This window comes from Hyla sarda, chromosome 6 (assembly GCF_029499605.1).
Source record: "Hyla sarda isolate aHylSar1 chromosome 6, aHylSar1.hap1, whole genome shotgun sequence".
NCBI classification, from domain to species: Eukaryota; Metazoa; Chordata; class Amphibia; order Anura; family Hylidae; genus Hyla; species Hyla sarda.
The window spans coordinates 217,069,218-217,082,362 of record NC_079194.1 but is presented as its reverse complement, the minus strand read 5'-3'; positions in this window follow the sequence as shown (position 1 = coordinate 217,082,362).

Genomic DNA, 13,145 nt, shown 5'->3' with positions numbered 1-13,145 from the left:
CTATTCCCTACACAAAATACAATCCATAGTGCCCCAAGCCGTAATAATGTCCCCTTATGTAGGTCTACCCCATAAAATTGCCCCCTTTACACCAACATCTCCTCCATTAATTTGGTAGACCCCTCAAATTAGGTAGGCCCTGATTATTGTAAGTAGATAGACCACCAATATTCGGTATTGAAGTAGACTCCCATATTTTGGGTAGTAGACTAACAATATAAGGTAAGTAGGTTGAGCCCCAGTTTTAGATATTTCCACAGAGCCCCCCTTGGTAAGAAGCCTTCATAATTATTTAGTAAGTAGCCTCTCTTAATAGGTAGGTCTCCCATATTAAGTAGGTAGATACTGGAAATACGATCTACCATCTAAATACATAAGTAGGACAGCCTCCTTAATATTAGATAGGCAGATATGTTGCTGATCTCCCCCTCCATATTAGATAGGTAGATAGGCTGACCCCCCCCCCCCCCCCTTTCATATTAGATAGGTAGATCTCAAAAGCCTGGAAGTATGGATAACAGCCTTAACTTTACTGAGCTGCAGGTCCAGAAATACATCAGACAATACAGTAGATGCAGACTGAGGATGTACAACGCTTGATTGACACTTGTACAATCTTAGCTGGTATGATGCCATTGTTGCAGTCTTAGGAATTGTGTAACTTGTAGTACTCCTAGCAAACTTGATTTTAACAGGCTAATGACAGACTTGACTGTACTTGACTTCAAACTGACTGAAGACAGACTTGACTCGTGACTGACTAGATGAATGACAGATGTGACTTTAGACAGGCTGTCCTGTAATCTGACTTGACTGGTGACAGACTTACTAGTGACGGAGTTTGCTTAGCTTCTCCTGTGATGCACAGTCAGGCTCAGAGGCTTGCAGTCCTGGGATCAATTCATCATGCGTGATCTATGTGGGCACCTGGATTGTTCCTTTTGGCTCTTGGGATTCACTAAACTGCAGACAGGTAGCTGTCTGCATACTCTGGCAGTTATACAGCAAGAATCCATACCTAAGGGGGCTTCACAGGGGTGGTACATGGTAGACACCACATGAGACACCACTGAACTGAGGGCGTCCAGCAAGGAGACCCCAGACGTCAGTCTATTGCTTTGGACAGGCCAGCCCTGAGGCCAGCTTTGGTTTTGTCCCTAAAGCTTCACTTTAGATGGCTTTACCCATGCAGCTGGATTCGCCAGGAAGGTTGCTGATCTGTCTGGATCTTAAATCTAGTGCTTGGAGGCAGACTCCCACTGAAGGTGTGGTAGCTGCAGTAGTGAGGTGGTGTCCAAACTGTGGACCTCCAGCTGTTGAAAAACTACAACTCCCAGCATGCTGGGAATTGTAGTTTTGCAATGTGTTGTCCCGGAATAGGACCCGGTCCTGTCCCTTTGTCTAGAGTCCCCACAGCCAGAGTCCCTCCATGACAATAGGCCTCTCCCTTAGGACTAACCCCTAGTCGCCTCATGTAACTGTTATTTAATGTACAAATAAATATATATTTAATATGTTATATAGGAATACCTCTGTATAGGACCTTAGAGGTCATGTGCCTTTAATTAATTGTATTATGGTTCAAGGACCTTTGGGTCATGTGATACCCAGAGTTCACTGGGTTCATGACTGACAGGTTCTGCTGACCAATGAGCTTTGTCCCTCCCCCTTAATATATAAGGGGCTGCTGCCACTAAATTCTCTCTCTTGTTCCTGGCATTTAAAGAAAGCACAATCATCTCAGCACAATCATCAATTCAAGCTAGGCCCAAAGCCTAGGAATCCGCAGCCACTAAACGTGAGTTACTCCAAGCTCAAATTACTGAATCCTGTGTGACTACTAGAAAAAGTGAAAGTGAAACTATCCCGGCTAGTCAGTCGGGCTGTTCGGGATCGCCGCGGTGAAATCGCAGCGTCCCGAACAGCTTACAGGACACCAAGAGGGCCCTTACCTGCCTTCTCGGTGTCCAATCGACGAATGACTGCTCCGTGCCTGAGATCAAGGCAGGAGCAGTCAAGCGCCGATAACACTGATCACAGGCGTGTTAATACACCCCAGTGATCAGCATGAGAGATAAGTGTGTGCAGTGTTATAGGTCCCTATGGGACCTATAACATTGCAAAAAAAAAAGTTAAAAAAAGTGTTAATAAAGGTCATTTAACCCATTCCCTAATAAAAGTTTGAATCACCCCCCTTTTCCAATAAAAAAAATAAAACAGTGTAAATAAAAAAATAAATAAACATATGTGGTATCGCCGCGTGCGTAAATGTCCGAACTATAAAAATATATCATTAATTAAACCGCAAGGTCAATGTCTTACGCGCAAAAAAAGCAGATTTTTGGTCACTTTTTACACCATTAAAAAGTGAATAAAAAGTGATCAAAAAGTCAGATCAAAACAAAAATTGTACCGATAAAAACTTCAGATCACGGCGCAAAAAATGAGTCCTCATACCGCCCTGTACGTTGAAAAATAAAAAAGTTATAGGGGTCAGAAGATGACATTTTTAAACACATAAATTTTCCTGCATGTAGTTATGATTTTTTCCAGAAGTAAGGCAAAATCAAACCTATATAAGTAGGGTATCATTTTAACCATATGGACCTACAGAATAATGATAAGGTGTCATTTTTACCGAAATATGCAATGCGTAGAAACGGAAGCCCCCAAAAGTTTAAAAATGGCGTTTTTTCTTCGATTTTGTCGCACAATGATTTTTTTTCCGTTTCGGCGTGAATTTTTGGGTAAAATGACTGATGTCACTGCAAAGTAGAATTGGTGACGCAAAAAATAAGCCTTAATATGGATTTTTAGGTGGAAAATTTAAAGGGTTATGATTTTTAAAAGGTAAGGAGGAAAAAACGAAAGTGCAAAAACTGAAAAACCCTGAGTCCTTAAGGGGTTAACACCTCCAAGAACCCTTAGACCTGCCCCCAAACTATCATAACCCCAACACTCAAAGGAAGGATTATCAATACCCTTGATACTCCTTCCCCCATCTACTGAGCCCCCAATAAAAATCCCTGCCAAAAAACCACCCCTTTTAACCCCCAACATCCCAGGGACAACTGTAACCCCTTAAAGGACAACTGCAGCATTATTACACTTATCCCCTATCCACAGCATAGGGGATAAGTGTTTGATCGCTGGGGTCCGGCCGCTGGGACCCTCTGCGATCTCCTGAACGGGGCCCAGTGAGAGTGCCGCATGAACGCGGCCGCATGAACGCTGCCTACCCGCCTCTCCCATAGAACTACATGGAGGAGGCGTGTCGGCCACGGCGTCATACTGCGTCCGACATGCCTCTTGCACGGGAGAGCTGCGGCAGAGCCGTGGCTCCATGCAGGAGATTGCGGGGATCCCAGCATTCGGACCCCCCGCGATCAAACACTTATAACACTGATAAGTTATTTTCGTCCATAGATGGCCTTTAAGTAGACTAAAACCCCTGTCAAGCCGCTACTCCGCTAGGGTGTTACCCTCCGCTCCGTACGCTCCCAAAATGTCTGCATAAAATGCACCAACTTAAAGGGGTACTCCGGTGGAAAACTTTTTTTTTTTTAATCAACTGGTGCCAGAAAGTTACGCAGATTTGTAAATGACTTCTATTAAAAAAATCTTAATCCTTCCAGTACTTTTTAGCTGCTGAATACTACAGAGGAAATTCTTTCCTTTTTGGAATACTGAGCTCTCTGCTGACATCACGAGCAAAGTGCTCTCTGCTGACATCTCTGTCCATTTTAAGAACTGCCTAGAGTAGGAGAAAATCCCCATAGCAAACATATGCTGCTCTGGACAGTTCCTAAAACGGACAGAGATGTCAGCAGAGAGCACTGTGGTCATGATGCCAGCAGAGAGCTCTGTGTTCCAAAAAGAAAAGAATTTCCTTTGTAGTATTCAGCAGCTAATAAGTACTTGGAAGGATTAAGATTTTTTTTAATAGAAGTAATCTACAAATCTGCTTAACTTTCTGGCACCAGTTGATTTAAAAAAAATAAAAAATAAAAATTCCACCGGAGTACCCCATTCAAGGGACACTGACTAGTGAAAAAAAACTGTTTCTTCTGAGCTCAACATTTTATTCTAAAGAACTGTACAAAATTCAAGCTGTGTTTCCAAGTATTAATACTGCACGGATCTGCCTTAGGAGTAAAGTGAAGTTTGTTTCCCAAATCCCTGGCTACAGAAGTATTTTTCCTGAACTTTGCATAAGGGGAACAGTTTGTTTTGAAAGGGACATTGTAGACACAGAGAGAGGAAAAATATGAATTGGGTGGCTGCACACTAACATAAATACATTGGGGGAGATTAATCATTGCTTTTAGAGCATTTTTTTGTCAATGTTTTGGCGCAGTTAAGGCGCAAGCAGCATATTTAGTGACTTTTATGCGTCTTTTGATATAGACAGTTTCACTCTTTTTTCCTACCCGTAGAACTTTTTCTTTTTGACCATGCAGTGGTCACTTATTTATCATTTGCGACTATTATTAAAAGTCGCTATTTTGTGTGAAAGGCACTTTTTATTAGGTGTAAAGCTACACCACCTACCAGTAGACGTGAGAATCACTTCTACCTTCCACAATTCAACCTTTAACCTCTTGTGGTCAGGAGCTGAGCGCGGGTAATGGCTGGGTGGTCCTGGCAGCTATCTACCACCAGGATCCATCTCTAATGCCAGACATCATCGATCACATTTGATAGTAGCGTCTAAGATGCAAGTAAAAATGTCCCGGCAGCTCTGTGAAAGTAAATAAAAACACCTAACCTGGCAAATCCAGGACCCGGGAAAGTGTCTACTTCCCTCCCTCACAAGAGTCTAGAAAAAGTGTATGTGGTACAACTTTTCCCACCACAGCAGAACTGCGCAAAATTCCTCATCCTGCTGCACCATCTTGATAAATAAGATGCCCGCTAGTCAAACCCACCACCCAAATAAATGGGGGAAAATAGCTCTACCGTAGACATTCTTTGATAAATCTGGGCCCAAGAGTCTAGACCGAGGTGCTAAGTTGCACTATACCCAAAAGTGCCCAAAAATTTATAATAACCAAAACAGAGGGAATTCAGACGTCAAGGTGTAAATTTATTAAAATGTAACCTTCCAATTATTTGTTATGCATTTCCATAATTGGAAGGTTATATTTTAATAAGTAAAAAGTTTACACCTTGACGTCTGAATTCCCTCGGTTTTGGTTATTATGACATTGTAGACTCACAGAAGGACATAGACTTGCACCACTCAAGCCACGTTACATATGAGGGACTACGACCCTCATCATAACAAACCCTTTCTCTGGTATAATATATAAATCCATTGGGACTCCACATATCCGTCTTTCCATGTTACTATGTTAATAGGTAAATTTTTCATTCAGAAGCTAGGGAACGCCAGTCAATCGAAAAGAAGCCTTTGTACCAGACTGCAGCTCATATAGACGACCTGCTGTGCCCATGTAAACAATGAAAGGGGGTATGGTGCCCATAGTATTGTGCAGTTCAGCAGGGACCCTTATGAGGTTTCAAGTGAGATGGCCAGCTGCAGTATCAGCCGCAGACGTCCATATGGATGTCTCTGTGCCTATGCAATAAATGAAGAGTATGCCGGTCTCGGATCACCAGTGTCCCCCATGATCAAATAGTAGTAATCAGTGTCAGTTTTTTTGGGAGATCCACTTTAACCCTTTAATGAGAAAACATGTTTGGGACACATTTTTCTTTTTGCCTCTCTAAATGTTAGCAGCTATAACTTTTCTTATGCATTTCTTTCACTGACTCATTTTATGTGAGATAATTTGTAATTTTTTTAAGGCACCATTTGGGGTATATACTGTGTATGTATAAATTATTGTCTAAATTAAGACATATGATTGATGTGGACATAGTGGATTTAAGTTATTTTAATAGTCCTAAATGCAAATTAAAGTGTCCTTGTCATTTAAAAAAACATGTTTGTGACATTTCTAAAGTTTTTTTTAAAGGGGTACTCCAGCACTAAGACATCTTATCCCCTATCCAAAGGATAGGGGATGAGATGCCTGATCGCGGGGGTCCCGCCGCTGTGGACCCCCGTGATCTTGCACGCAGCACCCGTTAGGATCAGTCCCCGGAGCACGTTCGCTCCGGGTCTGATTACTGATGATCACAGGGCCAGAGCATTGTGATGTCACAGCTCCGCCCCTGTGTTATGTCATGCTCCGCCCCCTGCATGCAAGCCTATGTGAGGGGGCGTGACAGTGAACATGCTCCGGGGACTGATCCTAACGGGGTGCTGCGTGCAAGATCACGGGGGTCCACAGCGGCAGGACCCCCGTGATCAGGCATCTTATCCCCTATCCTTTGGATAGGGGATAAGATGTCTTAGTGCCGGAGTACCCCTTTAAGGGGCATAGCTGTCTTGCTTTGACATATGAGGTGGTGTGAGACTTCACTCCCCTTTTGGAATGTCTGATATAGACCTAAAAAGTGCATACAGTGTATTTATATAACTCTGAGCAAGATGTCAAATTCTGCTTTTTGTCAGTTTTGACCAGTGTTTTTTGTTTTTTAAGGCCTCATTCACATTACGGTTAGTACCTCTGATCCACAGATACGATTTCTAAAGCTCAAATGGGCCACAATCGTATCTGTGCACAGACAGGCATAGGACAGGCATTCACTTCAATCCCCGGCATGGACCCGATCCAAATCATGGTCTAATGTAAATGTCTGACTTTTGCCAAAGTGATTTTACAGTATATATTTATTGCATCTGGACGGGTGCATCCATGAAAGAAGCAACTATTCTTATTGCGGGGAAATGTTTCTAAAATGAATGACAAAAATATGCCAAGAATATGTCAAGCAAACTAAGAGATAAACATGGTATCTAGTCATCTGGCCCATCTGCTAATATATTGGCACATTATTGCCTTATTTTGGTTTAAAAAGGAATACTCTCAAGTTGCAACCTATCACTGAAGTATGATTGGTTCTAGAAATTCTTGGGTATGGTGCTAAACGAGAGATAGGAGCAGTGTGATCCTATGAAGCTCCCACTACCTGGACACCATTGAGCCAGATAATAACTGGCATTAATGCCCCCTATCAACCATACAGAGCTATGGTTGTATTCGCTAAACAGCTGTAGTAAGATGCATCTCCATAAATTACATCATTTTACTACATACATTCTTTATTTTGTTATTTCTATTGTTAAACAGTCACTTTTTTTTATAACATTGCTTTTCGTTTTAATACTGGTGATCTGAGATGTTTTATAGCACCTGACAAGGTTTAGAAATCCTGATGGCATCAGGTCAAGTCTACTTCATGCAGCCAGCCAGAGAAAGAAAGGATGAGACCGCAATAAAAAGTCTCTAATCATCAGAGCATTTCTATTTCAGTTTATTTCTACTGTCTGTTCAAGTAGAAGTCTATACCATAAGCCATAGTCCTCTGCAGTTGTAATTGTATGTAAACCCCCCTAACTGTGACAATAAAATAGGAATAACCTCCCTTAAAATGCATCTAGTTTTATTGTCACATTTAAAATTATGTGTTAAAGAGTACCTGCGGGGCGTGGCTTGGATGGCTGCCTGAGTGGACGTGCGCTGAGTGAGCTCCTGCCATCCTGCTATTAATCCTGGGAATATCCTACCCATCCTGCTTGGTACAGAGTGCTACACCGTCCCACAGGGCCCCTGCTGCCTGGGGGATCCCTGTGAAGGAGATATCTGGAGCTCGGGAGGCGTTTGGAGAGTGTCCGGCTGCCGGCTGAGATATAGGCCTTGAAGCCTGCGGCCTCCGCCAGCCCCTGCCTGCATCTGTCTGCTGCTGTGGAGCTCCCTGGCGGGCTGAAGGGGCCCCTTACTTACCTGCCTGTCCAGCGCTGGTGGGTCCAGTGTCCGGGAGCGGCGGGAGAGTTGCGGAGGGAGCCTGCGGTGGCCCTCTCTCAGGCGGCCGTGTGGTCCCGGGCGCCATCTTGGGACAGTGCTACGGGCCTCCTGTGACTGCGGCTGCTTGCTGGAGGAGGCGATTTCACCTGCGCAGGGACGCGTGCTGACGGCGAGGAACTCCGGCGCCCTCGGTGACCCGGTGTGGAGGAGGAGTCCGCATAGCTGAGGAGGAGCACTTTGTTGGTAGTGCGGTCCTGTAGAGAGGAGGCCGCCATCCTGTGAGACCTGCGGGGGCTCTTGCCGGAGTCCCTGCGCTGCGTACAGTAAGTGGCTGGGTAAGTGCTGAGAGGACTCGGTGGACTGAATTTTGAGGGGTGGGGGTGCCCCAGAGACATTGTCCCAGAAACAGCTGGAGGCTCCCTGTGCTGCGGGGTGAGGAGCTGCAGATGAACTGTGGTGTGGGGGCTGCTATATTGATCCTTGAAAGGGACTGTGACCTGGACTGTGTGCTGCCTCTGTGAATTTGGGGGTACTGTCATATTCTCCTCTCCCCCCCTGGTGCAGCTTCACCCCGTATACCACCCCCAGACCCTCTGAAGGACTATGCGAATGCAGGACATTGTGGCGGATTCTTTGGTGTCACTGCCGGGCACCCCCTCTGCTCTCTCTGGTGCGGCGGCTGTCCCCCCCAATAGGCCTCCTGCTGAACCCACTTTAGCTGCTGTATTTGCGGAAATTCAAAGATGCAATACTACTCTCTCTTTTCTAACCGCTCAGGTGGGCACTGTGCAGACGGATATATCCTTAATGAGGCACGGTCTGCAAAAAGTGACTGACCGTACCTCTGCTGCAGAAGGAAGGATTAGTGATGTAGAGGATGCTGTTGTTCCTTTAGTCCGGGACTCTACTAGACACAGTCAGGATATTGCCTTGCTCAAAGCTAAAGCGGATGACTTGGAGAATTGCTTGCGCCGCAATAATGTGCGCATAGTGGGACTGCCTGAAAAATGTGAGGGGCGCGCACCAACTGAATATATGGAAACCTGGTTTAAGGATGTCTTTGGAGCTGATAACCTGACCCCCCTATTTGCGATGGAGCGAGCCCACCGGGTTCCCACGAGACCATTCCCTACTGGTGGCCCACCCTGTTCTATGCTGGTGAAACTTCTCCATTACCGAGATAGAGATCTGATACTTAGACTGGCTAGAGAGAAACAACCTGTGACTGTGGACAATCACGTCATCTCTTTCTTTCCTGATTTCTCGGCGGAGGTGCAAAAGAAGCGTGCCTCCTTCCTGGATGTTAAAAAGAGGTTGCGATCCCTGGATATACAATACTCCATGCTGTATCCTGCCAGATTGCAGGTGGTTGCCTTGGGTACCAACCACTTTTTGAGGGGGTTGATGTTGCTGTGAGATGGTTAGACTCCCATGAACCGCAATTGCGCCGGAGAGCCAGGGGAGGCTCCCCGGAACCTGACCCGGACTGAACTGTTCCTCCATGAACTCATGCTGATCGTGTGCTACTGCTACTTGACATTATTTGATGTTATTGAACATAGTAGTCTGTATTAACATGGGGTAATTAATGTGGCCAGTTGTTAGTGGCCTTCACTGCTTGTTTAATTGTTATATTACTAGTCACATAGTGGGGGGTCGCTATAGTTATTTACAGTGGGACTCTTAGGGGGGTGGGGTGGGGGGGTGTAGGCTGTGGTTCTATGAGAGGGAAGGTGTAACGGTGGGTACTGTATTGGATATTTTTGATATGTTTTCATTGCAGGAGTGACACGTATGCATGTTCGATTGTGTCTGGTTGGCTGTTTGTATGCCTGCTATATGCTCTCACTCTGCTGAGGATATCCTGCGATCTTATATGAGTACGTCTGGTTATGAGTGGTGTGGGTATACTAGTGCCCCTGGGTGCCGTGTGACACGGCGACTTGTGTGGCTGTCTTTGTGTTTTGTTCTGGGGTGTTTGTTTGTTTTGTGGGGTGGTTGGGTGGTTTTGTCTGTATGTTGATTTAAAATGTTTGCAAAACCTTTAATAAAAATTATCTGATTAAAAAAAAAAAAAGAGTACCTGCCACCATCTGAACTGCGGTAAATTACCTCCTGGCATGTTGTTATCCTCTATAACTGCCCCCACCGTTTTTCTTTTTAATTTTTGATGTGTATTTCATGTTTAATCCTCTTCCAAAGCCTGCTCATTGCCTGTGAGCTTTTTTGGGCTGAAGGGGGCATTACACTTCCACCCTTTCCTTCCCCGTTCAGCGGAGCGCAGTCTGAGCCGGGACATGTAGGAAGACCCCTAGTGTTCAGTTTTTAAAAGTAAAAAAAAAAAACATATAAAGATAAATTTTTGTTAATCACATGTTATTAGAAAGTTGTTTCTAATACATTAACAAAATATAAAAAGTTTTTGTGGTGACAGGTACTCTTTAAGTAACTTACGTGCATAACTCAAGTGCCTTAAAGGGGTTGCCCAATGAAAGAAACAACCTGTGTTTGATGTTGAAAAGCAACTTACTAACATAATGGTATTATCCATGGTGCACTGATTTTCCATTCCATCTCTCTCCCTTGCAAGCTGTGACATCATATTACAGGCTCTAAATGCAGTGAGCTCCCATTCTTTCTCCTAATCTCATGTCAGCATAGGACATGACCAGTGATGTGAAGGGGGTGGGGGCTGGTATGACTGCTCATTAGCTTTATGACTCATTAGATAAGATAACATGGAGCCTGTTCTTGGTCACAGTAGTTTCTGTTGGAGAGGTCTTACTTCTACCATATCAAATGAGTCAGAAATCCGATGAACAGTAATACCAGATCTCCCCTTCACTTCACCGGTCTTGTCCTATGTTGATAATAAAGAGGGGGGGACAGAGCAGACTGCTTTCAGAGCCTGAAACTTTTTAGCCAAAATTACAGATTTTAACACCATACTAGATTGTCATATATATACAGTAGCTCACATAAGTGAGTACCCCCTCACATTTTTGTAAATATCTTATTGTATTTTTAATGTGACAGCACTGAAGAAATAACATTCTGCTGAAATGTAAAATAGTCAGTGGACAGCCTGTGTAACAGTGTTTAATGTTGTGTCCCCTCCAAATAACTCAACACACAGCCATTAATGTCTAACCTTGGCAACAAAAGTGAGTACACCCCCAAGTGAAAATGTTCAAATTGGGCCAAATAAACCATATTCCCTCCCTGGTGTCATGTGATTCTTTAGTGTTATAAGGTCTCAAGAATGAGGAGGAAGTGTCTTAAATTTTGTGTTATTACTCTCTAAGGCTAAATTTCTAATTGTTTTTTTTTGTCCTGCGTTTTCTGATTTGAAAAAAAAAATAAACGCATGAAAAAATGCCAGTGCAATTTCCCGCGTCTGGCGTTTTTTCAGGCGTTTTTTCATTTGTGTGGAAATTGCATTTTTTGGACCCTTTGGCAGTAGTGATGGTAAAAAAATGTATTTAACGAAATTTATATAATTTAAAACAAAATTTGAATACATTTTTATAAAGTGTGTGTTTCATTAGTTTTTTCTCTTTTTTGAAATTTTTTAGGTAGTACTACTACTTCCAGCATGGAGCACACTGTTCCATGATGGGAGTAGTAGTACCTGTACTAATAGACATATCACCCGATGCGATCGTCCATAATATAGCAGAGATGTGGAGTGGCTCTATACAGCGCTCGTATCTCTGTACTATACTCCGGCCAGTGATGTGAATAGAACATCACTCATTCATATTTTCCACCCAGAGCTGTGATTGGCCAGATGGTTGCAGCCATTCACAGCTCTCAGAGGAAAATATGAATCAGTGATGTTCTATTCATATCACTGGCCGGAGTACAGAGCAGAGATGCCAGCGCTGTATTGAGCAGCTCCACACCTCTGCTATATTATGGACGATCACAGCTGATGTCAGGTGTGACACCCACTGTGATCTTTCCTTAACTGCAGGTACTACTCCCATCATGGAGCCCACTCTGCTCCATGTTGGGAGCAATAGTTCCTGCAGTTAAGGAAAGTTCACAGCGGTTGGCACTACTGAAACCCGCTGTGATCCTCCTGTATAGTGTATAGATGCGGCTGGCCACTCTTCTATGGTCTCCGGCACTGACGTATATATACACCTATTTATATTTCCCGCAGAAAGTTGTGATTGGCTGGAACCATCTGGCCAATCACAGCTCTCTGCGGGAAATAGGAATAGGTTTATATATACGTCAGTACAGGGGACCATAGAAGAGCGGCCGCCTGCATCTATACATTATGCAGAAGGATCGCAACGGAACCAGGGCGATCTGTCAATTAGTACAGGTACTACTACTCCCATCATGGAACAGTGTGTGTTCCATGCTGGGAGTAGTAGTACCACCTAAGAAATAAAGTATAAAAAGTGAAAAACACACACACACTGATCCCTGTTTAAAAATTTATAAAAATGTTATTATAAAAAATATTAATTTCGTTAAATAAATTTTTTTCCATCACTATATCTTTTTTTATAATTTTTTTTAATGGTACCCTACGAAATGTTATTAAAAAAAAGGTATCTCCATCACTTTTTTGGATCGCCAAAGTCCAAAAGAGAATAAAAACTGCCTGAAAAAACATTTTTCTTGGCAATTTTTCACTCCCATAGACTTCTATGGGAGAAAAGCGCCATGATTTCAGGGAAGAAAACGCCAATTACTCAACATCCTGCGATTTTGCAAAACCGCCAAAAAATAGTGAAAAAACGCCAAAAGGATTAAAAAGCGCCAAACTGAAAAACGCCAAGTGGAAAAAGAATTTTGCGATTTCTCATTGATTTTCAGCTAACATCTGGCCACAGCTTTTATGGCCGAAAAAACGCCATGCGGCAGAATTGGTGTCCTTCCCCCCCCCCCCCCCCCACCACAAAAAAAACAAAAAAAAAACAAATTAGGTGAGCAAGACCATACAGTGGTTTCACCGGACAGGTTCCACTCATAACAGACTTCGTTATGGTTTGACCAAAGAAGTTGAGTTCACATGCTCAGGGTCATATCCAGAGGAGCAAATCTCCCCAAACCTTTCCTGCTCTAGACAGTTCCTGACATGGACAGAGGTGTTAGCAGAGAGCATTGTGGTCAGGCAGAAAAGAACCACACAACTTCCTCTGTAGTATACTGTAGTATAACTTTTTGGCACCAGTTGATTTGAAAAAAAACAAAAAACTTTTTTTTTTACCAGAGTAAATTTTTTTTTTACTTTGAAGCTCTCTGCTT